Below are 27195 nucleotides of genomic sequence, written 5' to 3' on the forward strand. Positions count from 1 at the left end.
CGATACTAGTCCCAAATAAAAATATGTATGGCTGTATGCTAGCTACAAACAGATTGGCGATCAACCTTCAGATTTTGGCTAGTGGTGATGTAAACTGAATACTGTCTTTCACGTCGAGTTGTCACAGACATACCTCTTGGTACGAGACGTTTGCAACACTTTGGTGGGAGGACTGAAGGACTTTATTAAAGCATCTTGAAATAACAGTCAATTTTTTTTTTTTAGGTTCACCAGTACAGTGAGAGAGTTATTAGTTTCATAAATGTGATACATCTGTGATAAGACTTCTGGGACGTGAGTACAAAGACCCTGAAAATGCTCCTGTTGGCAGATTGCTCCTCATGTAACACGTGAGGAAGCTTTGGAAAGCTTAAAGATTTGAAGATGATTTGAAGATAAATTTATTCTTCGGTACTGCAAGTCTTGTACTAAGACTTTAGCAGCAAGAATGTTCTTTTTCAGATTTAGGGCTTCATACATAGCCTGGTGTGCAAAACGGAAGGCCGAAAGTAACTTTCGCATGATATTCGGTGCCAAGTAACATAGCTCGATGAAACTTGGAACATACATGAAAAGCACTGCTACACTACACTGTGGAAGGTAACTGAAAGAGATACAAAATGAGATGAACAGAAATGACAATTTCATTCAAGGACAATAGTTACACTGAAGTCGCCGCGATTCCTGATGGTGCCTTGGACAATAAAAATGTGGGACACTCATTCTTAATGGGTGGCACCATTGTAGAATTTGAAAAAAAAAGTTTTTAATTGGCTTGAAAGATGCTTTAAGTCTTCTAATATATGAGGCAAAAAGTCTAGTACCTGAAAAAAAGTTGTTCTTTGGAATACCGAGCTCTTCCTCTAGTGCCTCGGATGAACCGAAACGACCTACCGGCGCCAGCTCAATAACTCCTGTAGTGTCTGAGTATAGCTGGAAGCATTTCAAAACAATAATACGTTAGGTTGGCGTCAGCAAGCGTCAGTACATATACGAAAAAGACGATGCTCTCGCTTCGAATATTGATTTTTGTGTGCAGTATTCCCTTTTGATAGTTTGTTTGTGATCTTATGGTACGGAGTTTTGTCTTTCAAGTGAGAGTGAGTGATATACCCCTGCAGATAAGGTACAAGAACATCACATCCAACGCGGCGTCGACGTAGTATGTCACAAAAGCGTCCAAAGAATAGATATAAGACAGAGAGCAGATCCGAAAAAGTTAGTGTCTCTGCTAAGAAAATGAATGACAGTGACCAGGATTTCGATGTGAATTACGGATTGAGCTCCAGGATTATAAATTTTCTTCATCTTTTCTCTTTTAAAACGTGAACTGTAAAATGTACGATGCAGACATTACGTTGCAAGAACAGACTCCTCGAGCTTAGGCTTCACAATAATTACTGCTATATGAAGATTGTATCTGTTATTTCGAACGTATCCGAAAGAACAGATGCTATCTTCATAAAGATAAGGCAAACCGGCCAGTGATCTTAATGATCTTCTTCAGTGCGGATGGACTCACATTTCCCGAACTCTTACGGGTATCGGTAGATTGACTGCCGCGAGTAATGAGTGTAGTGGGCAGGGGCTCTGCAAATGTAGTGTGTGGACAGTAAGATGGGAATGTGGGTCTCACGGGAAGCGTGCCAGAGGTAAGTTCCTGCAGTCGCCCAATCCTCTGTGACCTCGGTGGCTCAGACAGTTTGTTCGGTCAGAGGTCTGCGTGCTCCCTGCAACAAAAAATAAACTGAATCAAGGAATCAACGATCACCTTGAACGGATGTCTTGTGATGTACGCCCAGACCAAAGGCAACGAAGTATATCGAAGAAAAAAATGCAGATAGAGCGACTGCCATGTAAGCGGGAGATCGTGGGTTCGAGTCCCGGTCGGGGCACACATTTTCAACTGTCCCCGCTGATATTTATCGACGCCTGTAAGCAGCTAGAGTTCTGGATCCATTGTAATTTCACAATTATTGCTTGTCCAAACTGACCAGACGTTGTTATATCAAGACGGAACACATACGAAATCAACCGTCGAATCGTCCTAGCGGTGCGCCTGCTCGGAGTAGGGCTAACCGGAATTGTAAAGTTTTGTGCGTCGTTGGAATTGCCACGATCCATTTTGACTGCAACAGCTGCAGCACGAAGGCCAGTCCTGAAATACCAGATTAATGGTAAGAATTTTTTAAAAGTATAATTTCTCCATTTGTTCATGTCTATAACACATTTAAAAACTTCTAACGCGTTTTTCGCGGAATATGATTTTTCAAAACGGCAGTCAGTATAACTTCAATAGTTTTCAATCTTTTTATTTGAAAATTTAACTACAGCTTTGAAATAACATTTCAAACTGAACCACGTAGGGAACTTTTCGATTTGTTAATATAAACAATACACTCCTGGAAATGGAAAAAAGAACACATTGACACCGGTGTGTCAGACCCACCATACTTGCTCCGGACACTGCGAGAGGGCTGTACAAGCAATGATCACACGCACGGCACAGCGGACACACCAGGAACCGCGGTGTTGGCCGTCGAATGGCGCTAGCTGCGCAGCATTTGTGCACCGCCGCCGTCAGTGTCAGCCAGTTTGCCGTGGCATACGGAGCTCCATCGCAGTCTTTAACACTGGTAGCATGCCGCGACAGCGTGGACGTGAACCGTATGTGTAGTTGACGGACTTTGAGCGAGGGCGTATAGTGGGCATGCGGGAGGCCGGGTGGACGTACCGCCGAATTGCTCAACACGTGGGGCGTGAGGTCTCCACAGTACATCGATGTTGTCGCCAGTGGTCGGCGGAAGGTGCACGTGCCCGTCGACCTGGGACCGGACCGCAGCGACGCACGGATGCACGCCAAGACCGTAGGATCCTACGCAGTGCCGTAGGGGACCGCACCGCCACTTCCCAGCAAATTAGGGACACTGTTGCTCCTGGGGTATCGGCGAGGACCATTCGCAACCGTCTCCATGAAGCTGGGCTACGGTCCCGCACACCGTTAGGCCGTCTTCCGCTCACGCCCCAACATCGTGCAGCCCGCCTCCAGTGGTGTCGCGACAGGCGTGAATGGAGGGACGAATGGAGACGTGTCGTCTTCAGCGATGAGAGTCGCCTCTGCCTTGGTGCCAATGATGGTCGTATGCGTGTTTGGCGCCGTGCAGGTGAGCGCCACAATCAGGACTGCATACGACCGAGGCACACAGGGCCAACACCCGGCATCATGGTGTGGGGAGCGATCTCCTACACTGGCCGTACACCACTGGTGATCGTCGAGGGGACACTGAATAGTGCACGGTACATCCAAACCGTCATCGAACCCATCGTTCTACCATTCCTAGACCGGCAAGGGAACTTGCTGTTCCAACAGGACAATGCACGTCCGCATGTATCCCGTGCCACCCAACGTGCTCTAGAAGGTGTAAGTCAACTACCCTGGCCAGCAAGATCTGCGGATCTGTCCCCCATTGAGCATGTTTGGGACTAGATGAAGCGTCGTCTCACGCGGTCTGCACGTCCAGCACGAACGCTGGTCCAACTGAGGCGCCAGGTGGAAATGGCATGGCAAACCGTTCCACAGGACTACATCCAGCATCTCTACGATCGTCTCCATGGGAGAATAGCAGCCTGCATTGCTGCGAAAGGTGGATATACACTATACTAGTGCCGACATTGTGCATGCTCTGTTGCCTGTGTCTATGTGCCTGTGGTTCTGTCAGTGTGATCATGTGATGTATCTGACCCAAGGAATGTGTCAATAAAGTTTCCCCTTCCTGGGACAATGAATTCACGGTGTTCTTATTTCAATTTCCAGGAGTGTATTTATTAACAAATGACTGTCCTTTTTTGTGAAAACTGAACGCCTTTATTGAAATACTCGTCAATTACACAAAAATCATAGATCCTTTTTATTTTTTCCAGATGAAAATTTGCACCAGTTATAGTGCGTGCCGCAGATCGCCTCAAATTCAACATGCTTCAAGAAAACTGCTGCAGTGCCGCCATTTTGTAATATTTTCCGACAAATATCTTTGTGATATACTTAAATATACGTCAATAACTACCCGACTATTATTTCTCTGTCACCTTTCGTGCGTAGCTCGTGGTCTCGCTTTTCGAGCACGGGGTCGCGGGCTCTATTCCCATCGGGATCAGGGATTTTTCACCTGCCTCCAGATGACTGGCTGTTTGTGTTGTTATTATCATTCATCAAAGTAGCGAGATTGGGCTGAGTGAAGGCTGGGAATTTGTACGGACGCTGATAACCGCGCAGTTGAGCGCCCCACAAACCAAACATCATCATCATCATCTATCACCTTTCCTTCCACAAAAAATAAGGAAACACTTTTTTGACACTTTTTTTAGGTCGTTACAGTGGTGCTACCCCTTAATGGAGGTCTAATCACCATGTTGCATGAGGGTACTGATGTCCAAGTCTTTGTACGCGGCACGCTCACCGGTCAGCTTAACTTTTACACTCAACTGCTTCTCGATGTGCGTCTTTTCAGCGGTGCTTTCGGCCCTGACAAGACGCGACCGCATCGAACAACGAAGGTAGAGCAGATATTCGGTGAATGGACTGGCCTGGCCGATTCCCCGAGTTCAATCCCACCGAACATGCATGAGCACTTCCACATTCAGTAAAGACGATCGAGCAGATGTCAAACAGGAACGACGCACCACGAGAACTTCTCACCAACGTTGCAGAGCGTGCTTTGCCGTCCGCAGTGATCGCACACCCTGTTACAAACCGCGTCCCGCCTTTTGTAATGTCCAGGGGACTATCATGAATCGCGGTGAATTCAGTGAATTATTGTCTTTGAATAAAAGTGTAATTTCTATTCGTCTCATTGCGCATTTCTTCCAGTTACCGTCTCCACTATACTGCAGCAGTTGTCTGTATCTACGGTCCAAGTCTCATCGAACTTGTTAATGACAAACATGCGAATGTTTCTTTCGGCCTTACGTTTTAGACCCCCTAGTCGTTGCCACTTTACCGAAAGCGCAGCCAACACGGCAGCTTTTAGCCGAAGCATACCCTCCCTTGAGCGCGCCTCCCTTCTAACCGGGCATCGCCCCGCAGTCGGCCAGTGGTCGACTACGAATTGAAGCGGAGGCGGTTGCGGACGTGAACGTGAACTTGAACTTTCTCCGGCTGGGAGCGGTGCGGCGCGGCGGCCGGTTCACTTTCGTTTCGTTTCGGCCGGTCTGCGTCCGCTGTCCTCGGGAGCGGCCAGCTTCCGCGAGTTGCCGACTGGGGGCGCCGGCACTGCCTTTCACGCCTTTCTCCGCCGCTTTTAGAGCAAGTGGACCGTGGGCCGCCGGCCGCTCGAGGTCGCCGAACTCAAGGCCAAGGGCTGCCGGCGCTGGAACGGCACCAATAGGATTCAGTATACTTCCTTATTTACATTAGTTAACTGCAGATACCATCATTGACACAATGAATGTACCATTTCAAATGCTACTGTGCTGGAACTGACGGCCGTCAACCTCAATGCAAGCATGATGTAGACGGACAAGATTCTGACGCACCCTGACGAATATCCTTAGTGTATTTCGAATCATATAACAGGCAGCTACAATTCTTGCAGCAAAGTCCATGTTTCACTTCCATACAACGCTGTGCTTCAAATGAGCATTCTCAGAAATTTCTTGTTGTCAAGCCTTATGCTTACCCACCCTGATTGCTGTGCGTGTTAAAGCGCCGCTTCCAGGACGGGGTGGTACGCCACCCCATATTGAATGCGTCAGAGGGATTCGCGCCGAGTGTCGGCGTGCTAGCCAGCCTAGATGTGGTGTTTCGGCGGTTTTCCACATCCCACTAGGAGAATACTGGGTTCGCGCCCAATTCCCGCCCCAATTACACGACTCACAAACATTCCACACTCCACTCAAGCAGTTGGAGCACACATATTCCGTCCTGGGGAGTAAGGCTGCAGTCACAGTGACCCCGATATCGGTGGATCCCATCGACGACCGACGTCGGCAGAAGACGGACGATCTTTTCAAATCACTACACCACCACGTACTCTCACTGTAGCCCATATCGTCACCCGAACCTACACACTATGGACGACAATTGGTGAAATTCAAATTAGTTTGTTTCCTTCAGCAGAATCGACCAAGGTTCTCTGACATAAGCTATGGACTGTGAGAAAATGATAGGTTTGTGTCCAAGAAAGAGTGAGTTTGTGGCATCCTGAGGATGAAAACTATCACAACTGCGGTATTGTTCGGAATCTGTAGACTGAAATCGCAGATTTAACGGAAACAATAAGTAGGTAAAATTTTTATCGGGAATTTTAGGCGTATATAATCACCTCAAAAACAATTTGTTCCAATGATGAGGGTGACGTATCTTATGTTCATAGTTGTTGTGGTGGAAACTTTTTGGTTGTGGTGGTTGTGTATTAGCAGTCTACAGATTATTACAGAGTGAGTCAAAAAGGACTTTAAAACTTTGAAATGACATAAAAATCTATTGAGGTAACTTACATAATGGGTAGAGGTGTCATATTGTAGTCAACAACCTCAAGTTTGATTCAGTTAGCACATCGGTACACCGTTCCGCTACCAGGGGCAGCATCTTGGTGCACAATTAAAATAGCTGCTTTCACTGGTGCGGAGGGTGCTCGCTGTATTTTTTGATTTCATGAAATGAACTCTGCAACAACTGTTCGGTGTAAATTTCGCATTGGCAGCGGAAACCCACATGCAACCCTAGAACACATTCGTGACGGCCCAAAAGTTAATGCGTTTGACCCTTAGTAAATTGAAAGTTTACGGCCCTTTCTTCTTTATGGAGCAAGCTTTCACTGGTATTGTGCATCTGGATATGCTTAAGAACTTTTTAATTTCGCAGATCGATGAAGATGACCGAGATGGGATGGTTTACTACCAGCAAGACGGTGCACCAAGTTCGGGGTTACCTCGACAGTCGCTTCCCAGGTTGGTGAATTGCCATAAGGGTCAATCGCTTGGCCATCTCGTTACACACATTTGACCCACTGGATTTCTTTCTCTGGGGTTTCATTAAAGACCGTATATATGTTCTTCCCCCACCAAACAATTTAGCCGACCTGAAAAACTGCGTCTACGCTGCCGTTGTACAAGTTACGTCCGATTTGCTGCAACGAGTATGGGAAGAAATTGAGTACCAATGAAATGTTTGGCACATCACAAATGATAGTCACATCGAACCAAAATGCATTCATGTCAAACCTGAGGTTGTTTGGTACAAAATGACACATCTACCGATTGTATAAGTTATCTCAAAAAATTTCTACATTATTCCAAATTTGTAAAGTCCCTGTATTACTGCTTACTGGTGTTTTTATGCTAGTAGGGCGGTGATTCTGTTATGTGAAGCGGTTTCCAAATATGAAGTGTATGTTTCTAATTTGCAGTGCTTAGGTGTTCAGAATATCTTACTCTAAATATAAACGTCGTTTATCTTTCATGCGTCTTTCGAACGTATACTGAATGTCAACCGTTGAAGGTTAATTGACGTATGTCTGCACAACTTTAAACAAACACAGCAAAGCAGAGTGTTTATAATTTTTTTTTCAAGGTCACCACGAATCATTCCGAGTATTCAATAGAACATATCTCCCTTCATCTCACGTGTTGGTAAAACTCGTCTGGTTATTCCGATAACTGAGTGTACAGTACTCGCCACTTTGTTTTCGATGATGATGATGATGATGATGATGTTTGGTTTGTGGGGCGCTCAACTGCGCGGTTATCAGCGCCCGTACAAAGTCCCAACCTTTGCTCAGCCCAATCTCGCCACTTTCATGAATGATGAAATGATGAGGACAACACAAACACAGCCGGGGTGGCCGAGCGGTTCTAGGCGCTTCAGTCTGGAACGACGCGACCGCTACGGTCAAAGGTTCGAATCCTGCCTCGGGCATGGATGTGTGTGATGTCCTTAGTTAGGTTTAAGTAGTTCTAAGTTCTAGGGGACTGATGACCCCAGATGTTAAGTCCCATAGTGCTCAGAGCCAACACAAACACACAGTCATCTCGAGGCAGGTGAAAATCCCTGACCCCGTCGGGAATCAAACCCGGGACCTCGTGCTCGGGAACCAAGAACGCGACCGCGAGACCACAAGCTGCGGACCCTTCTTTTTGAGACAGATATAGCGCGTTTACATGGCGTGTAGCGTTTTCTTAATAACAAAATCCGCAATGCAGCAGCTAAACGCAGACGCGTCGTGGTATTCATCCCACTCTAAGATAAGAGCTATCCTACTTCACACAGAAAACAGAGTCCAAGCTAACATGACTTGACCTAACCTAACACATCCTCTTCAACGCGCAAAAAACTGGTGACAGGGATCGGACGCACAGTGACCAAGCTGTCGGCTGATGTTATCGAGCGACTTATGGCGACGGAACCTGCTATGGGACTTGACATCTGAGATCATCAGTCCCCTATACTTAGAACTACTTAAACCTAACTAACCTAAGGACATCACACACATCCATGCCCGAGGCAGGATTCGAACCTGCGACCGTAGCGGTTGAGTGGTTCCAGGCTGAAGCGGCTAGGACCGCTCGGCCACTGCGGCCGGTAGACTGTTGTTGCTGGCACAGTGAGCGCAGCCTGACGGGGTGGCGAAAAGAGGGCCATCCAACCACTCCTTAAGCTAACCACAACAAATCCCTCAATAGCCGCGCCGTGCCTGGGCCGAAATTTCAGTCACCAACTTTCCCTTCCGAATGCGTAAATATTTTGTTGAGCCCAACCTACATAGTTAGGAATGATCATCAAAATAAAATAAGGGAAATCAGAGCTCGAACAGAAAGGTTTAGGTGTTCATTTTTCCCGCGCGCTGTTCGGGAGTGGAATGGTAGAGAGATAGTATGATTGTGGTTCGACGAACCCTCTGCCAAGCACTTAAATGTTAATTGCAGAGTAATCATGTAGAAGTAGATGAAGTGGGAAAGAGACACAGGAAAAGAAGAATAAAGTCCTATGTTTGATGCTTGTGTGCCGTATGGCACTTGCCACGAGCGCATCTCTCGCCTTTCGGCTCGGGTCGGCTAGAGTTTAGTTTGGAAGACTCTCTGTTTGGATGCGTCGCGCGAAGAGTAAACAGGCAGCATCCTCTGGTGAAGAGCAGGACACGTACGGAGCTCCGGCGGCGGCACGGAGGCGGAAGACTTTTGACGAGAGTGCTTCGGTGGATTCTGCTGTGGACCACCTCGAGGTGGTTGTTCCGGCTGTTTTGTTCCTTGAAGGGCGCTCTTTGACGGACGTCTTGAGAGGCTTTAGACTTTTGTTCAAATGTTGATGCGGTTTTAAGTATTGCAAGCAACAGCTGGGCAGTTACTGAATTCGTTTGGGTTTGTTGTAGTTGCGATTAATCTTTCACGCGGTTCTAAGTGCTGCATAGATCAGCTGGGCAGCCATTGTGTTCGCTAGCCTTGTAGCAGTTTCTTGTTTAAATATACCGGTGGCTTCAGGTGCCGCTGGGATGAGCTGAGCAGCTGTTGAATTCCTTTGAGTTGCTGCAGTTATTGATTGAATTTTCGTAGGTTTTAAGTGCTGCACAGATTATCAAGCAGCTGTTGGCAAGGTTGATCTTGCTGTAGATTTCACTCGTTATATGTGAATGTGTATTTAATTGTTGCGCAGCTCAGGGTCGGAGCTTTTGCGTTGATTAGTGAGGCTGGTGCTCAAGAGTTTTGATCTCAAGGGAGCTATTGCCGATATTTACCATTTCTGTTAAGACCACTCTACGGAGATTATACTTCAACGCTTACGAAATTGTCCGTTATTAGCGGATTCCAATCCGATTGTGTCCGTAGGCGTAGATGATAACAGTTTTAGAAATCTGTGAGACAAGTATATGCTTCAGCCTTGCATTTCTACAGTTAGTGTGTACCTAGTGGTGCAAGTGGGTTGTCGGTTCTCCCCATTTGTTTGGTTGTTGATATCCTACAGTATTGCAGTGAAGTACGATGGACGTTCAATAAGTAAAGCGACACCTTTTTTATCGGCCAGTTTCGGCTGAAAAGAGAAGCAGAATTTGTTGTGACACATCGTGGAATATTCCCGCTTCAGGCCTTATAGTTTCATGAAGTGCCAATATGTAAACTCTAAATGGTGTCTGTGACGGCGATGCGTTCCAAGCGCAGGGTTCTCGTTGAGTTTATTTCGGCGAAAAACCAGAGCATTTTCCACAGAGTGTCTGCTGAGACATGACAGTCAACAAAAGCACGACGCGTCCTTGGCCGAGTCGTTTGTCATCATTGCAACAAGGTCGCGCAAACGCGCTCGATCTTCCACGTGCCAGTCGGCCGCACTCAACTGTCACTCCTGCAATTTTGGAACGTGCGGACAGTCTTATTTGACGTGATCGTCGATTCACAATCGTACACCTCGCTGCACAACTGGGCGTCTCTGTTGGTAGTGCTAACACAGGCTGTTAAGTTACTGCAAGTGGGATAATTCCCCAGCCCTTTACTCAACAATTGCTCTTGGGATCGAGCTCGGGTTACATGTGGTACGCCACAAAGCATGTTTACTGTGTTACAGTGTTATGCCACTTCGCTACAGCCAAAGTCTGTAGGGTTATTGGTGTAACCGATATGATTGCGTCTTTTTGAAGCTATTTAAGCCCACAAGTTGGCTGATGCGAGACCCTGGTTACCTCCGTAAGGAGCAACTGATGTACTGCATTACAATTAGAGGGCTAACCACTAGGGTACTGTCTTGGAGATGTTGGAGCAGGTGAAGGAGGTCGGGTCGAAACCTCTGACAGCGCTGCCGGAGGAGGATCAAGAGATCCAATCCGCACTTCCGGTCATCTAGATGGCGTTGGAAGAGCTTGATATTTGTCTTTGTCTGTTCGTTAATAGTGTTCCATGCGCAGGTCAAGTTCGGAAGTTGGGTGCGAAGCTTGAACATTATACGAACAGAAGAATTAAGGACAATCACTTGTAATAGGCCACGGTCAGTGGAGCTGCAAGAAAACTGTTTCACATCGTATCTGTGATGGACTAGTTTTAGATCAGGGCCGAGAGAAGAGGAGGGTTCGGTAGATAAAACAGTAGGGAATACTGGGTTTAATAACTTTCGTAAGCGGTTGAATCCACTTCAAGGCTTTTTTTAAGAGGTGGGTGAGTTTTCAGTAAGTTCCGTTTCACAGGCAGTTTTTATATATTTTTTATATAAACTGGAAGAGAAGGGTGGAGGCTTAGATAGGAGGAACTGTTACGAATAGTAGCCACGAAGGTTGATGGGGATTTGTTGGAAAAGGTGCAAAATGCCATTATCCAGGGTGAAACCTTGCACGAATTTCATGAGAGGTTATGTAGGAAATCCATACCGCATAGGGCGGATGCAGGAGGCCATCATTTCCATTACGGATACGAGCAAGGTCTTCAGGAGCAGTTCACCTACAATGTAGATAGAGTTAACTGGAATGCTAGAGTTTTGTGCTAGGATTTACTCTGCCGGAAGCTGTACGATATATTCTTGAGGTTATGCGGACGGAGTAACGACAGATGGGTTGTTTTGTGAAAAGCCCTACAATTATACTACCTTGAGTGATATGGTTGCCAAGTGCAAGGGGTTTGCTTATGTCGATGAGCGAAGGAAAGAGAAAGTAACTGCAGAAGCCAAACCACCTGACAATACCACGTCTGTAAGCCAAGGCAACTGAAGTTGTTTTGCTTGTGGCGGTCTCGACCACCTAGCCCGTCACTGTCTCGTAGGCCGAGGCAGGGGAATGGAACAAGGACAACTGGACCACTTATTCTCCTCGGCGACTATGGCAGAAGCGCAGGTCGGGGTAGTTACAACCATGAAGTCTAGACAATCCAAACAGCTGCCGTACGTATGTTGTTATCTGATTTGATCCATTATAAATGGTTCTGAAAACCTGTGACAGTGAAAACAATGGGTTTGTTTATAAAAAAATTCTTATGCTACCACTCACTATTTTCTTTATTTTACTTTTCACACGTCGTTTCGGGAAATGATTCCTATTTTCAGGTGCGTTTTTTTGTGTTTGTTATGTTATTTCTATGTGATGATGTCGATGTGTGAGGGTCTGCTACATTTCGTTGACTTTACTGCAGTATAGAAGAAACACGCGATTTTTAGTTGGTTGTCGATTTTTTTATGAAGTTAGTGGCGAAATTTAGAAGAATTTGTACTACAGTTTCCTTATGGTCCATTTGTGCAGAGTGTCACACACACTAACCATCACACTCAACTTGCTGTAGACTTTAAACATCGATAATATCTTACAGAAACAAAACAGTTACAAAGATGTTCCTACAAGTAGTCAACAGAGATAACATTATATGTCGTCCACAGAGTATGATATGCTTTTGTACAGTGGTTATTTATCTTAACAATTTGGATCACAATTTACTTATATCGATTTTACAATTATACTTATTTCTATGTGTTATTCACTGATTCACTTTCAAGTTTTTCGTTTAATATTTTATCTTCATATTTTCTGTAATGAGAATATATCTCCAGTTCTCCTAGCAAACCCATTTTTTGCCCTTTATTTAGTCGATGAAATACTTCGACATTTTGTTCTACTTTTCCAATTTGGTGTCCTGTATTGTGTAGGCGTGTTGCCATGGCTGATTTAGTGTATCTGTTGTGTGTGTAGGCTTTAATGTGCTCTGTGTACCTGGTGTTGAATTTTCGGCCTGTTTGTCCTAAGTAGAACATGGAAAATTCCTGGCATGTTACCTTGTATATTCCAAGAGTCTGAATATGGATCATGATTATACTTTATATTATGTATTAGTTCTTGTTGTAGTTTATTGGATGTAGAAAACCCAATTTTTCTTTGTGCTTTTTGAAAATAATTGCAGTCTTCTGTGATACATTGCCAATGTATGGGATACTAAGTATACATTTGTTTTTCTCTTTTCCTTCTGTGTGAAGTTTGCACCTGGGTTTTTCTTCACTTTGTCTAGGATTATGTCAACAATGGACGCATTGTAATCATTGGCAACTGCCATGTTTTGCATGTTTTCTTGGTTCACTGGTATTTTAGTTGCCTTATGTAGCACTCACCTGTACAATGACTGTTTATGGATATTTGGGTGACATGAGGTTGCAGGGATTGTGGTGTCGGTCATTGCGTATTTCCTATGAATTTTGAATGTGCATGTGTTGTTGTGTCTTGTAATATTTAGGTCCAGAAAGCTGAAGCTTGCCTTAATCATTCATTTATGTTTAGGTTGTAATTTATATGTTAAAGTCCATGAAGAGATACTAAGATCTGCTTCAGGGGGTAGTCAGACTGGGTCAAATCTTCATTTTAGCGTTTATTATTTTCCGTTGCGCACATTCATTTTACACCCGCCTGGAGTAGCATCTTGGACTGTAACAGAGGTGCGTTCAAGGAGTGACTGAGTTTCGTTTGGCGGAAAATCAGATCACGCAGATATTCATATGCACTCCTTGAATGTCTACAGTGACCTGGCAGTGAACAACAGCGCGGAGTTAGCTGGGCGAGGCACTTGCCAACATTGCAACAAGGTCGCGCAAACCTGTCCAATCTCCTGCGTGCCAGCTAGCCGCGCACAGCTGTGACTCCTGGAATTTTGGAACGTGCGGACAGTCTCGTTCGAGGTGATCGACGAATCACAATCAAACATCTGCTCAACCGGACGTCTCTGTTGGTGGTGCTGGCACACTCGTTCACCCATTGGGGTACTCAAACTGTATACCCGGTGGGTTCCTCACCGCCAGACACCACACTTGCTAGGTGGTAGCCTTTAAATCGGCCGCGGTCCGTTAGTATGCGTTGGATCCGCGTGTCGCCACCATCAGTGATTGCAGACCGAGCGCCGCCACACGGCAGGTCTAGTCTGGAGAGACTCCCTAGCACTCGCCCCAGTTGCACAGCCGACTTTGCTAGCGATGATTCACTACATACGCTCTCATTTGCAGATACGACAGTTTAGCATAGCCTTCAGCTACGTCATTTGCTACGACCTAGCAAGGCGCCATGTTCAGTTACTATATGTCTTCTGACCAGATAATATTGTGAATCATGTTCCGTCAAGAGAGACGTCCATCATTAATGGATTAAAGTTAAGTATGAAACTGATTACGTCCGCTTTCTGAATTCTAATTCCTTGTCATGTTCCAGACCTCACGTCAGTATAGTTCTTCCCTCCTCACGCCAGCCTGCGCGAGCTAAATGCGTGCATTTCGGCCTCCTCTAGTAACACAGTGTTGGCTCTTCTGCCAGCACAACACTCACCCCCTAACAGAAGGTCATAAAGAGCAACGGAGGACCATGTGTGCGGAATTGCTTTCCAGCATTGGTAGCATTATGAGGCTAGTTGCGACAATTCTTTGTCCGACATCGTTACAGGCGAGGAAACAAGGGGTTCATCACTTCGAACCGGAAACAAATGGTATTCCATGGAGTTGTGCCACATCACTTCTCCTCCGAAGAGGAAGTTGAAAGCCGCGCCCTCAGCCAGTAAAAAATGGTTCAAATGGCTCTAAGCACTATGGGACTTAACATCTGAGGTCATCAGTCCCCTAGACTTAGAACTACTAACCTAAGGACATCACACACATCCATGCCCGAGGCAGGATTCGAACCTGCGCGGTTCCGGACTCAAGCGCCTAGAACCGACGGCCACAGCGACTGGCAGCCGGTAAAGTCATGGCGATTGTCTTCTGGGACTCTGACGTGTTTATCCTGTTTGATGTCCTCCCTGACGGTGCAACGATCTACTCATAAGATGTAACCTTCAGGAAATTAAACAAAAAAATTCAGCGTGTTCGTCGCCACAAAAAAGCAAACGAATTTCTCTTTCTCCATGACAACGCAGGGCCTCAAACAAGTCTACGCACCCGAGAGGAGCTCACAAAACTTCACTGGACTTTCCTGCCTTATCCACCCTAGAGCCTGGACCTCGCAGCTTCCTACTTCCTTCTGTCTGGTCCAACTAAGGATGCTCTACGTGGGAAGCAGTACGTGGATGATGTGGAATTGATGCAGCGAGACATTGACTCCGACGTCTGTCAATAGTGTGGAACCATGCAGACTTACAGGCCCTCTCAGTAAGGAGGTGTATGGCCGTCGCATTGAACCAGGGTTATGCTGGAAAGAAGGGGTTTCCTCTGCTGAGAATTTTTCCGGGTTGTATGGCCGTGCTCCTGGTTGTGCTGAGTCTGGCCGACATTCAGCACAACCAGGAGCACCTCCAAAGATGTCCAACGTAGCCTTGGACGAAATGTCAGGGATTGAAGATGTTGTGTACATAGTTCCGCATAGTCAGCGCGTACACAACTTTCCCACTAGAGCGCGCCCCGCTAAGAACAACACTGCAGGCGCAGCGCTCGTCCGTCTCCGCACTACGAGATGGCGCTGTCTTAGAGGCAGACCAAATTCTGCTTCCGCCGATCCGCGTATTAATATGTAACGCAGCCAATGAGATTGCTGCTAACATAGAACCTTTTCTCCTCGCGGACCACACTCGCACAGTGATACCTGAACGCGCAAGGTGTTATAACGAGTGTACAGACCTCCAATTAGTCAGTCTGCATTAGTCTGCACCAGTCTGCGCCAGTCTACATTAGTCTGTAACAGTCTATAGTAAAGTTTCAGTCTGCGCCTAGTAAGATTATCATATTCCTGTATATAGCCATGAAGATAAATGAATAGACACTTTGTCAAGTATCAGAGATATGTGAGAATAAGATTAACATACCATGACCAAAGGAACTTCAGATTGTCAACTTTAAATAGCATCCAGAACCAAGTTAAGTTATTTTTATGCTTGTTATTATTTCAATAAATGTGTGTGAAAATTAATCAAGTTCTGTTTAAAGTTGGTCACCGTCAATCTGCTACTCTAAGCGTGCAAGTGGCATTTCTATCGTCTGATCTAACAGCAGAAGATAAACACGCCACAATAAGACCACCAGACATATTACTGACACTCGCCTATACATTAGAGCGGCAAGTCAAATAATCTGATGGTGTGTGTACTGAATGTCTTACAGTACGCACACCACAGAAGACTTTCATGGACCACGGCCATACATACCGGAAAAATTCTCAGCAGCGGAAACATCCGGCCGTGAAAGCTTTCATTGTCTGAAGGGGTTCAAATGGTTCAAATGGCTCTGAGCACTATAGGACTTAACTTTTCAGGTCATCAGTCTCCTAGAACTTAGAACTACTTAAACCTAACTAACCTACGGACATGACACAAATCCATGCCCTAGGCAGAATTCGAACCTGCGACCGTAGCGATCGCGTGGTTCCAGACTGAAGCGCCTAGAACTGCTCGACCACACCGGCCGGCGTATAAAGGGGTTTCTTGCCAAAAGTATGGGGAATAATAGCGTGTATTGGAAGCTTGAGTAAATCCGTCCTGATGTCAGAAAGGAAATGTGTTATTTATCGAACGTGCATCGTAGATGCTCACGACAGTAGCCTAGCAGTTTTGGAGATTGTTGCTCCAAACGCAGCGGCATAACGATCAGCCCTTTGTCAGAGACGCTAATGTCAGAGTATTTCCACAGTTTCGTCCCGTACTTTCATGGCCCATGGCCATACAATCCGGAAAAATTCTCAGCAGCTGAAACATCCGATCCTGAAAGCCTTCATTGTAAGAAGGGGTTCACACACATCCATGGTCTAGGCTGGATTTGAACCTGCGACCGTAACGGTCGCACGGTTTCAGACTGAAGGAGTTCACAACAAGCGCCTCGCAGTTTTGGAGATTGTTGCTCCAAAGGCAGCGGCATAACGATCAGCCCTTTGTCAGAGACGCTAATGTCAGAGTATTTCCACAGTTTCGTCCCGTACTTTCATGGCCCACGGCCATACAATCCGGAAAAATTCTCAGCAGCTGAAAGATCCGGTAGTGAAAGCCTTCATTGTATGAACGGGTTCACACACATCCATGCTCTAGGCAGGACTCGAACCTGCGATCATAGCGGTCGCGTTGTTCCACACTGAAGGAGATCACGACAGTAGCCTCGCAGTTTTGGAGATTGTTGCTCCAAACGCAGCGGCATAACGATCAGCCCTTTGTCAGAAACGCTAATGTCAGAGTATTTCCACAGTTTCGTCCCGTACTTTCATGGCCCATGGCCATACAATCCGGAAAAATTCTCAGCAGCTGAAACATCCGATCCTGAAAGCCTTCATTGTAAGAAGGGGTTCACACACATCCATGGTCTAGGCAGGATTTGAACCTGCGACCGTAACGGTCGCACGGTTTCAGACTGAAGGAGTTCACAACAAGCGCCTCGCAGTTTTGGAGATTGTTGCTCCAAACGCAGCGGCATAACGATCAGCCCTTTCTCAGAGACGCTAATGTCAGAGTATTTCCACATTTTCGTCCTGTACTTTCATGGCCCATGGCCTTACAATCCGGAAAAATTCTCAGCAGCTGAAACATCCGGTCCTGAAAGCCTTCATTGTATGAAGGGGTTCACACACATCCATGGTCTAGGCAGGATTTGAACCTGCGACCATAGCGGTCGCACGGTTTCAGACTGAAGGAGTTCACAACAAGCACCTCGCAGTTTTGGAGATTGTTGCTCCAAACATAGCGGCATAACGATCAGCCCTTTGTCAGAGACGCTAATGTCAGAGTGTTTCCACATTTTCGTCCCGTACTTTCATGGCCCACGGCCATACAATGCGGAAAAATTCTCAGCAGCTGAAAGATCCGGTTGTGAAGGCATTCATTGTATGAAGGGGTTCACACACATCCATGCTCTAGGCAGGATTCGAACCTGCGATCGTAGCGGTCGCGTTGTTCCAGACTGAAGGAGATCACGACAGTAGCCTCGCAGTTTTGGAGATTGTTGCTCCAAACGCAGCAGCATAACGATCAGCCCTTTGTCAGAGACGCTAATGTCAGAGGTTTTCCACATTTTTGTCCCGTACTTTCATGGCCCACAGCCATACAGTCCGGAAAAATTCTCAGCAGCTGAAACATCCGGTCGTGAAAGCCTTCATTGTATGAGGGGGTTCACACACATCCATGCTCTAGGCAGAATTCGAACCAGCGACCGTAGCGGTCGCGCGGTCCACACTGAAGGAGTTCACGACAGTAACCTCGCAGTTTTGGAGATTGTTGCTCCAAACGCAGCGGCATAACGATCAGCCCTTAGTCAGAGACGCTAATGTCAGAGGTTTTCCACATTTTCGTCACGTACTTTCATGGCCCACGGCCATACAGTCCGGAAAAATTCTCTGCTCTAGGCAGGATTCGAACCTGCGACCCTAGCGGTCGCGCGGTTCCAGACTGAAGGAGTTCACGACAGTAGCCTCTCAGTTTTGGAGATTGTTGCTCCAAACGCAGCGGCATAACGATCAGCCCTTTGTCAGAGACGCTAATGTCAGAGTATTTCCACATTTTCGTCCCGTATCGTCGCTAGAACCAGTCCCCAGCTATCACTGCTGTGCTTATAACTTTCTTTACCGCGTCACGTACCTCGCCGACGCCAACAGGCAGGACTGAGTCTTGAGGTGGGCAGTCGCCGTACATAATGTTTCGGCTCGACAGTGTATTACGAGCAGCCTCGGCCCCTGTGCCGTACTAAGTAACCGACAATTCTGCGACCCGAGCCACTTTCTCGTTAGCTGGGCGTAAGTAATGGCGCCCGGCGTTCGCTGCTGAACCGGAAGACCGCGTCGAGCGCTTTCACGGGCCGCCAGACGTGGGCCAGGCGGGCGCCGCTATCTCCGGCAGATGTCGGCCTGCTGGTTGCGAGCAGAATCTCGTCAGCTGGAATTCCAGACTGGCTGGCTGGCTGGGTGCGGGCCTGTGGCCCCCCCAGCTCTCGCGGCCTTGGAAAATCACTGAGCTGAGGTAGGGGGGCTGGCCAACGCCGACTCAAAGGAAGGCCTCGGCGCTTGTTGGTGACGTCACGTCAGCTAGGCACGGCACAACGCCAGGTCTGTTGCAGGCTGAAACGCCTGAGCGTGCTTATCACGATAAATCTCTAATTTTTGGACAAAATGTTTGGTATTGTTTTGGATTCTGCAGTTTTATTTAGATGAAAAGCTACAAATGAAGATCATAGTTCTGTATTACTGAATCCTGTCGAAACAAAAGTAGATCAATATGAGAAGATGCTTTGCTCCATTGCAAGCTTCGGAAATTTTACATTCGAGTAACTATATTTACTTGATCCATTTTGTTATCGAAAGTTACCCCAATCCCCTTACAATGAACTCGTTTCTTTTATTTATTTATTTATTTTCGTTTGACATCGTCACTGGAAATGTGAACTAATTTACATGTGTAAATGTCCAATTGTTGCCAGTCATTAGATTACTGTCATTTTCAACGAAAGAAATTCTAAACAGGAAACAAAATAGCTTCATACATCGAAAATACTGCTGAGATTAAACTTTTTTAAACATGCACATTAGAAAAGATAAATAATTCCCTCTTGCAACTGAAAGGAGAAACTTTATAAGATAAAAAAATTTTATTTGATAAATCAAGTATCTCTCTTTTGCCTCTTCTTCTGTCCCCCACCCTGTCCCCAAACGTGTACAATCGCAAGATATTTCATTAACATTCAGTGCTCCTCACCCCATAGTCAACCAAAATACCTAAAGAAGAGCACTAATATGTTCACAGTTTCTTGTAAAAGCAACGCAGTACAAACGTAACTTCCTCAGATTTACAAGTAAGGTAAAGAAGCACGAATTCTGTGCTGCTGGACCATGAAGTTGTTTTTGTATGTGAATCCCTGGAACAGGTGGAAATTTAAGTTCAGGAGTACACTGTTTGTTAAGAAGCGTAATGAATTGCACAATTAATTGATTGCAGAAATCTCTCGGAACGATGTGTGTTGGTCAACAACAGCCAATAGTTTCACATTTTCCTGTGTCAGAGAAGGAGACGCCACCATTATGAGTATGCCTGCAACAGACCTGGCGTTCGCCGTGCGTGGCTGACGTGACGTCACGAACAAGCGCCGACGCCTTCCTTTGTGTCAGTGTTGGGCTGGCGCGGCTTAGAGCAAGCATGGGAAAAACCGACCGGTTACAACCGACACCGTTATTTTAGTTCTCAGTAACCGTTATACACTCCTGGAAATTGAAATAAGAACACCGTGAATTCATTGTCCCAGGAAGGGGAAACTTTATTGACACATTCCTGGGGTCAGATACATCACATGATCACACTGACAGAACCACAGGCACATAGACACAGGCAACAGGGCATGCACAATGTCGGCACTAGTACAGTGTATATCCACCTTTCGCAGCAATGCAGGCTGCTATTGTCCCATGGAGACGATCGTAGAGATGCTGGATGTAGTCCTGTGGAACGGCTTGCCATGCCATTTCCACCTGGCGCCTCAGTTGGACCAGCGTTCGTGCTGGACGTGCAGACCGCGTGAGACGACGCTTCATCCAGTCCGAAACATGCTCAATGGGGGACAGATCTGGAGATCTTGCTGGCCAGGGTAGTTGACTTACACCTTCTAGAGCACGTTGGGTGGCACGGGATACATGCGGACGTGCATTGTCCTGTTGGAACAGCAAGTTCCCTTGCCGGTCTAGGAATGGTAGAACGATGGGTTCGATGACGGTTTGGATGTACCGTGCACTATTCAGTGTCCCCTCAACGATCACCAGTGGTGTACGGCCAGTGTAGGAGATCGCTCCCCACACCATGATGCCGGGTGTTGGCCCTGTGTGCCTCGGTCGTATGCAGTCCTGATTGTGGCGCTCACCTGCACGGCGCCAAACACGCATACGACCATCATTGGCACCAAGGCAGAAGCGACTCTCATCGCTGAAGACGACACGTCTCCATTCGTCCCTCCATTCACGCCTGTCGCGACACCACTGGAGGCGGGTTGCACGATGTTGGGGCGTGAGCGGAAGACGGCCTAACGGTGTGCGGGACCGTAGCCCAGCTTCATGGAGACGGTTGCGAATGGTCCTCGCCGATACCCCAGGAGCAACAGTGTCCCTAATTTGGTGGGAAGTGGCGGTGCGGTCCCCTACGGCACTGCGTAGGATCCTACGGTCTTGACGTGCATCCGTGCGTCGCTGCGGTCCGGTCCCAGGTCGACGGGCACGTGCACCTTCCGCCGACCACTGGCGACAACATCGATGTACTGTGGAGACCTCACGCCCCACGTGTTGAGCAATTCGGCGGTACGTCCACCCGACCTCCCGCATGCCCACTATACGCCCTCGCTCAAAGTCCGTCAGCTGCACATACGGTTCACGTCCACGCTGTCGCGGCATGCTGCCAGTGTTAAAGACTGCGATGGAGCTCCGTATGCCACGGCAAACTGGCTGACACTGACGGCGGCGGTGCACAAATGCTGCGCAGCTAGCGCCATTCGACGGCCAACACCGCGGTTCGTGGTGTGTCCGCTGTGCCGTGCGTGTGATCATTGCTTGTACAGCCCTCTCGCAGTGTCCGGAGCAAGTATGGTGGGTCTGACACACCGGTGTCAATGTGTTCTTTTTTCCATTTCCAGGAGTGTATTTCGGTACGTTTGGTCTCGATTATAATTTTGCATTTTTCTTTTTTACCGATAACCGGATAAAAGAATCGAAATATAGGCCATATAGTCTGTCGGTAAACTGAAGAGCGAGCGAGCGAGTCCCCACTCAGCCAACTGCGTCACGAGGCGCTTCTACAGGCTGTTTCACAACGTAGTACCGGCCTTGCCGTGGCGCGCGCTTTAAATCTGTGGTGACGCCGTGTACAGATACGTCTCGGCTGCGTTCATGTGCAGACAAATGCGTTAAGACCGTAAGGAATACAAAAAACGATAGCGTTTTCCGAATACATAGAAAGAAGGATCCTTTATTGATAGCGGAACAAACACTGGTAGCAGTTACTTCTGTTAAATATCTGGGAGTATGCGTGCGGAACGATTTGAAGTAGAACGATCATATAAAATTAATTGTTGGTAAGGCGGGTGCCAGGTTCAGATTCATTGGGAGAGACCTTAGTAAATGTAGTCCATCAACAAAGGAGGTGGCTTACAAAACACTCGTTCGACCTATACTTGAGTATTGCTCATCAGTGTGGGATCCGTACCAGGTCAGGTTGACAGAGGAGATAGAGAAGATCCAAAGAAGAGCGGCGCGTTTCGTCACAGGGTTATTTGGTAAGCGTGATAGCGTTACGGAGATGTTTAGCAAACTCAAGTGGCAGACTCTGCAAGAGAGGCGCTCTGGATCGCGGTGTAGCTTGCTGTCCAGGTTTCGAGAGGGTGCGTTTCTCGATGAGGTATCCCCCTACTTATACCTCCCGAGGAGATCACGAATGTAAAATTAGAGTGATTCGAGCGCGCACGAAGGCTTTCCGGCAGTCTTTCTTCCCGCGAACCATACGCGACTGGAATAGGAAAGGGAGGTAATGACAGTGGCACGTCAAGTGCCCTCCGCCACACACCGTTGGGTGGCTTGCGGAGTATAAATGTAAATGTAAACCCAACATTATAGAGTAAATATTATTAACACAAGATCGTAAGTCAGAACTCTACTGCAAACATGGAACCGAATGCCTGTTCATGCGAATGTATGTTCCTCTATTGCTATTCGTAAAACGAACCCCACATAATGCAATCAGTCTGTAGAATTTAAGGCTTGTTCGTATTTTGTTTCCCCCTAAAAGATAGATGTTTTCTTTGAAGGACTGCATTGAAACTTAATAATTATTGCTACACGGAGAGTGTTTAAAAAGTAAACAGAAATTTATAATTTTCTGTGTTGCATTAGTCCGATTTGCACTACTTTTTTGTCACTGTCTTTGTAAACATGCCTCAAAAGTATGTGTACAATGTTATGCATGTTAGGTATTTACTATGTTGTCAGCTGCCAGAAAGGTTACATGTGTTTTGGTAGCATCAACGATTATTTGTTTTGTATTAAAATAAATTAGAGGATCTGTATTATATTTTGTTATAAGAATGGAATAAAGTGTATGAAAATTTTAGAAATGGTGATCCTGTTATGAGTAAACCAAGGGCAGACAAGTGGTATAAACATTTCAAAGCAGGCTTTATAGAACAGCCGTTTTACAAGCATGGATGAGATTAAAAGTGCTCAGTTAAGAGACGAATAATCTGTCCCGAAGAAACAGCTACTAAAGTGTTTCGGGAATTGGAAAAAGCACTGGCATAAGTGTATAGTATGTATTGGGGAATATTTTGAAGAGGATAACATTGCTGTAGATTAACAAATAAAGTTGTTACCAAAAAATAACAATGAGTATGTGAACGCACCTCGAATGTCAATCTTTTTGCTTAGAAGTCCAGAATCGGTGTAAATGTTTCGAAGGAAATTTCAGCAGTGTTTAGAATAGCTATTGCGGATATGTTTTAAGCAATATGTCTTAGAATCAGGTGAATAGTACCGAGATACAGATTTAGTGTTCCATAAGCATCAAAGGTTTTATGTGATTTTGAAACTGTCTATAACGATGGGTTTCCTAGCAAAATTATTAGTTTTCCTTCGTGGCGATTCCAGCAAACCATGCGGCTTATTTTTCCGTTCCTTACTTATGTGTCCTATTGGGTGTGGCTGACGTTTGCCTCGATTGCAGACCTTTAATTGGGACTGGTAATATTAGCCAACAATTCTTTTTTGGTCGTCTTTTTAATACACGCTGTAATAATATTAGAGACAATCGAACGCTCGTTACTCCGCAAATACCTCCAGTTCTTCGTATCCTGGATATTTTCTTGCAGTGCTAGACGATTATCCATCACTTCCGAAGTACATCAATAAGTATACAAAGTTAACTCACTGACACTGGAAACTAAGATCCCACGAACAGAAACGACCTATATCAATGCACGCCGATCTACACCGCTAGACCGATAACGGGCAACAGATTTTGGGTGTCCCTGCAGGCCAGTGGCAGCGTTCTTCCGGGAAAGGCCACTTCCCCCACCAAAAGCGCTGCTCGCTCTTGAGTTTACAGACAGAATATAGCAGCACTGATAAAATTTGTCGTTTTTAATAAACTTTTTTTAAGGAACGAGTAGGTTTTACTCGCAAAATTTTCATTGGCATAAAAAATTGTCATACAATGAAGGCTTTCACGACCGGATGTTTCAGCTGCTGAGAATTCTTCCAGGTTGTATGGCAGTGGTCCATGGAACTCTTCTATCCCTAACGTTTCGTCCAAGGCTACGTTGGACATCTTCAGAGGTGTTCCTCGTTGTGCTGAGTCTTGCCGACTGACGAGTTGGACGTCGAAGAGCGGCCTGAATACCATGGAAAGTGGGCGTGTCAAAGATAAAATACAACTATCGATCATAGTTGGTCAAAGATTAAAAACTTCTCATCGATTCTAGAGCACCACTGTCCATATATCGCTGAGTTTCGTGGCTTCTTCTTTTCTGTTAAAATTATCCCCATGTTTATATATTTCGATGGCTTCTCTATATAGCCGCGGATAATAGATCGTCATAGTACATAAAACTTCAGTTTCCGAACATTTTACTACGTGATCACCTGACTGAAGAGCATGTTCCGCCATGGCTGACTTGTCTGTTTTCCCTAGTTGGCAAAGATATTTATGTTCCTTCAACCGTGTATTCACACTTCTCTTTGCAGTTCAAATGTAGAACTTACCACACGTACACAGAATCTTGTATACACCACTTGCAGACAGAGGGGGACGTTTATCCTTAACAGAACGAAGTGCTTGGCCTATTTTCTTATTTGGTCTGCAAATCGGTCGAACGTTATGTGTCCTTAAAATCTTGCCGATTTGATCCGTTACTTTTTTGATGAAGGGTAGAGAAACCGTGTTCTTCCATCGTTGTGTCCTATCGTTGTCCTTAGGCCTCCTGTTATTCGGTCGCAAAACTCTATTTCCTTACTGGAGAACCCATTCTTCTCAAAAGCCTGCCTTAGATGTTTTAACTCGGCGTCCAGGTATTCCGGCGTACAAATCCTTTTAGCCCTGTCCACTAGACTTTTAATTACACCTCTTTTCTGTTGTGGATGATGATTGGAATCCTTATGCAAGTATCTGTCGGTATGTGTTGTGGTGTCACCGCCAGTCACCACACTTGCTAGGTGGTAGCCTTTAAATCGGCCGCGGTCCGTTAGTATATGTCGGACCCGCGTGTCGCCACTATCAGTGATTGCAGACCGAGCGCCGCCACACGGCAGGTCTAGTCTGGAGAGACTCCCTAGCACTCGCCCCAGTTGTACAACCGACTTTGCTAGCGATGGTTCACTGACAAAATACGCTCTCATTTGCCGAGACGATAGTTAGCATAGCCTTCAGCTACGTCATTTGCTACGACCTAGCAAGGCGCCATTATTCAGTTGCTATTGATATTGTAAAGAATGTACAGACAAGAGCTACGTTCAACATTAATGGATTAAAGTTAAGTATTCCACCAAGTACCACCTTTTTTCTGAAGTCTAAATTCCTTGTCCTGTTTCAGATCTCACGCCAGCCTGCGTGAGCTTAAACGCGTGCCTTTTGGCTTCCTCCAAACTCCGTGGGTTGGCTCCTGCCAATCCACATGTGTAACCTTCCGAAAAGACTTTATCTTTCAAGCTGCCATCAGTCTGTCTCATAACGAAGATATCAAAGAAGGATATTGCATTGTTTTTCTCCATTTCCATGGTAAACTGGATTTTAGGATTTATACTATTTAAACAACAAAAGATGTCCTCTAAAGCTTCTTTGCCATGTGACCAAACAAGTGTGCCATCCACGTATCAATACAGAAAAGAGATGCCAGAATTTTGAGAAGTGAGTATAAGCGAACGATCTGGACGTGTGTCCGCCAGAAAAAGGAAATTTGTAAAGATGGATGTCATGACTGACCCTATTAAGGTAAATACATTGTTTGTTCTCTATCAATATCTTTCACTTTGTAACTATGCCTATTAGTAGTTAGTGCCTTCAGTAGTTATAATCTTTTATTTAGTTGGCAGTACTGGCGCTCGCTGTACCGCAGTAGTTCGAGTAACGAAGATTTTTCTGAAGTAAGTGATTCGAGAAAGGTATAGGTTATTGTTAGTCAGGGCCATTCTTTTGTAGGCATTATTGAAAGTCAGATTGCGTTGCGCTAAAAATAATGTGTATTACACTACTGGCCATTAAAATTGCTACACCACGAACATGACGTACTACAGACGCGAAATATAACCAAGAGGAAGAAGATGCTGTGATATGCAAATGATTACCTTTATAGAGCATTCACACAAGGTTGGCACCGGTGGCAACACCTACAACGTTTCCAACCGATTTCTCATACACAAACAGCGGTTGACCAGCGTTGCCTGGTGAAACGTTGTTGTGATGCCTCGTGTAAAGAGGAGAAATGCGTACCATCACGTTTCCGACTTTGATAAAGGTCGGATGGTAGCCTGTCGCGATTGCAGTTTATCGTATCGCGACATTGCTCCTCGCGTCGGTCGAGATCCAATGACTGTTAGCAGAATATGGAATCGGTGAGTTCAGGAGGGTAATACGGAACGCCGTGCTCGATCCCAACGACCTCGTATCACTAGCAGTCGAGATGACAGGCGTCTTATCCGCATGGCTGTAACGGATCGTGCATCCACGTCTCGAACCCTGAGTCAACAGATGGGGACGTTTGCAAGACAACAACCATCTGCAGTTCTGACAGTTCTGGTCAATGGTGCCCGAGCAACTGGCTCGTCACAATACGCCAATCACTACTCTTGATGACCTGTGGTATCATGTTGAAGCTGCATGGGCAGCTGTACCATCACACCATCTACGCTCTGTTTGACTCAATGCCCAGGCGTATCAAGGCCGTTATTACGGGTAGAACCTGCTTTCTCAGGATCTATGCCCTCTAAATTGTGTGAAAATGTAATTACATGTCAGTTCTAGTATAACATATTTTTCCAATGAATACCCGTTTATCATCTGCATTTCTTCTTGGTGTAGCAATTTTAATGGCCACTAGTGTATATATACATACACTCCTGGAAATTGAAATAAGAACACCGTGAATTCATTGTCCCAGGAAGGGGAAACTTTATTGACACATTCCTGGGGTCAGATACATCACATGATCATACTGACAGAACCACAGGCACATAGACACAGGCAACAGAGCATGCACAATGTCGGCACTAGTACAGTGTATGTCCACCTTTCGCAGCAATGCAGGCTGCTATTGTCCCATGGAGACGATCGTAGAGATGCTGGATGTAGTCC

This window comes from Schistocerca piceifrons, chromosome 9 (genome assembly GCF_021461385.2).
Source record: "Schistocerca piceifrons isolate TAMUIC-IGC-003096 chromosome 9, iqSchPice1.1, whole genome shotgun sequence".
In the NCBI taxonomy this organism is placed as follows: domain Eukaryota; kingdom Metazoa; phylum Arthropoda; class Insecta; order Orthoptera; family Acrididae; genus Schistocerca; species Schistocerca piceifrons.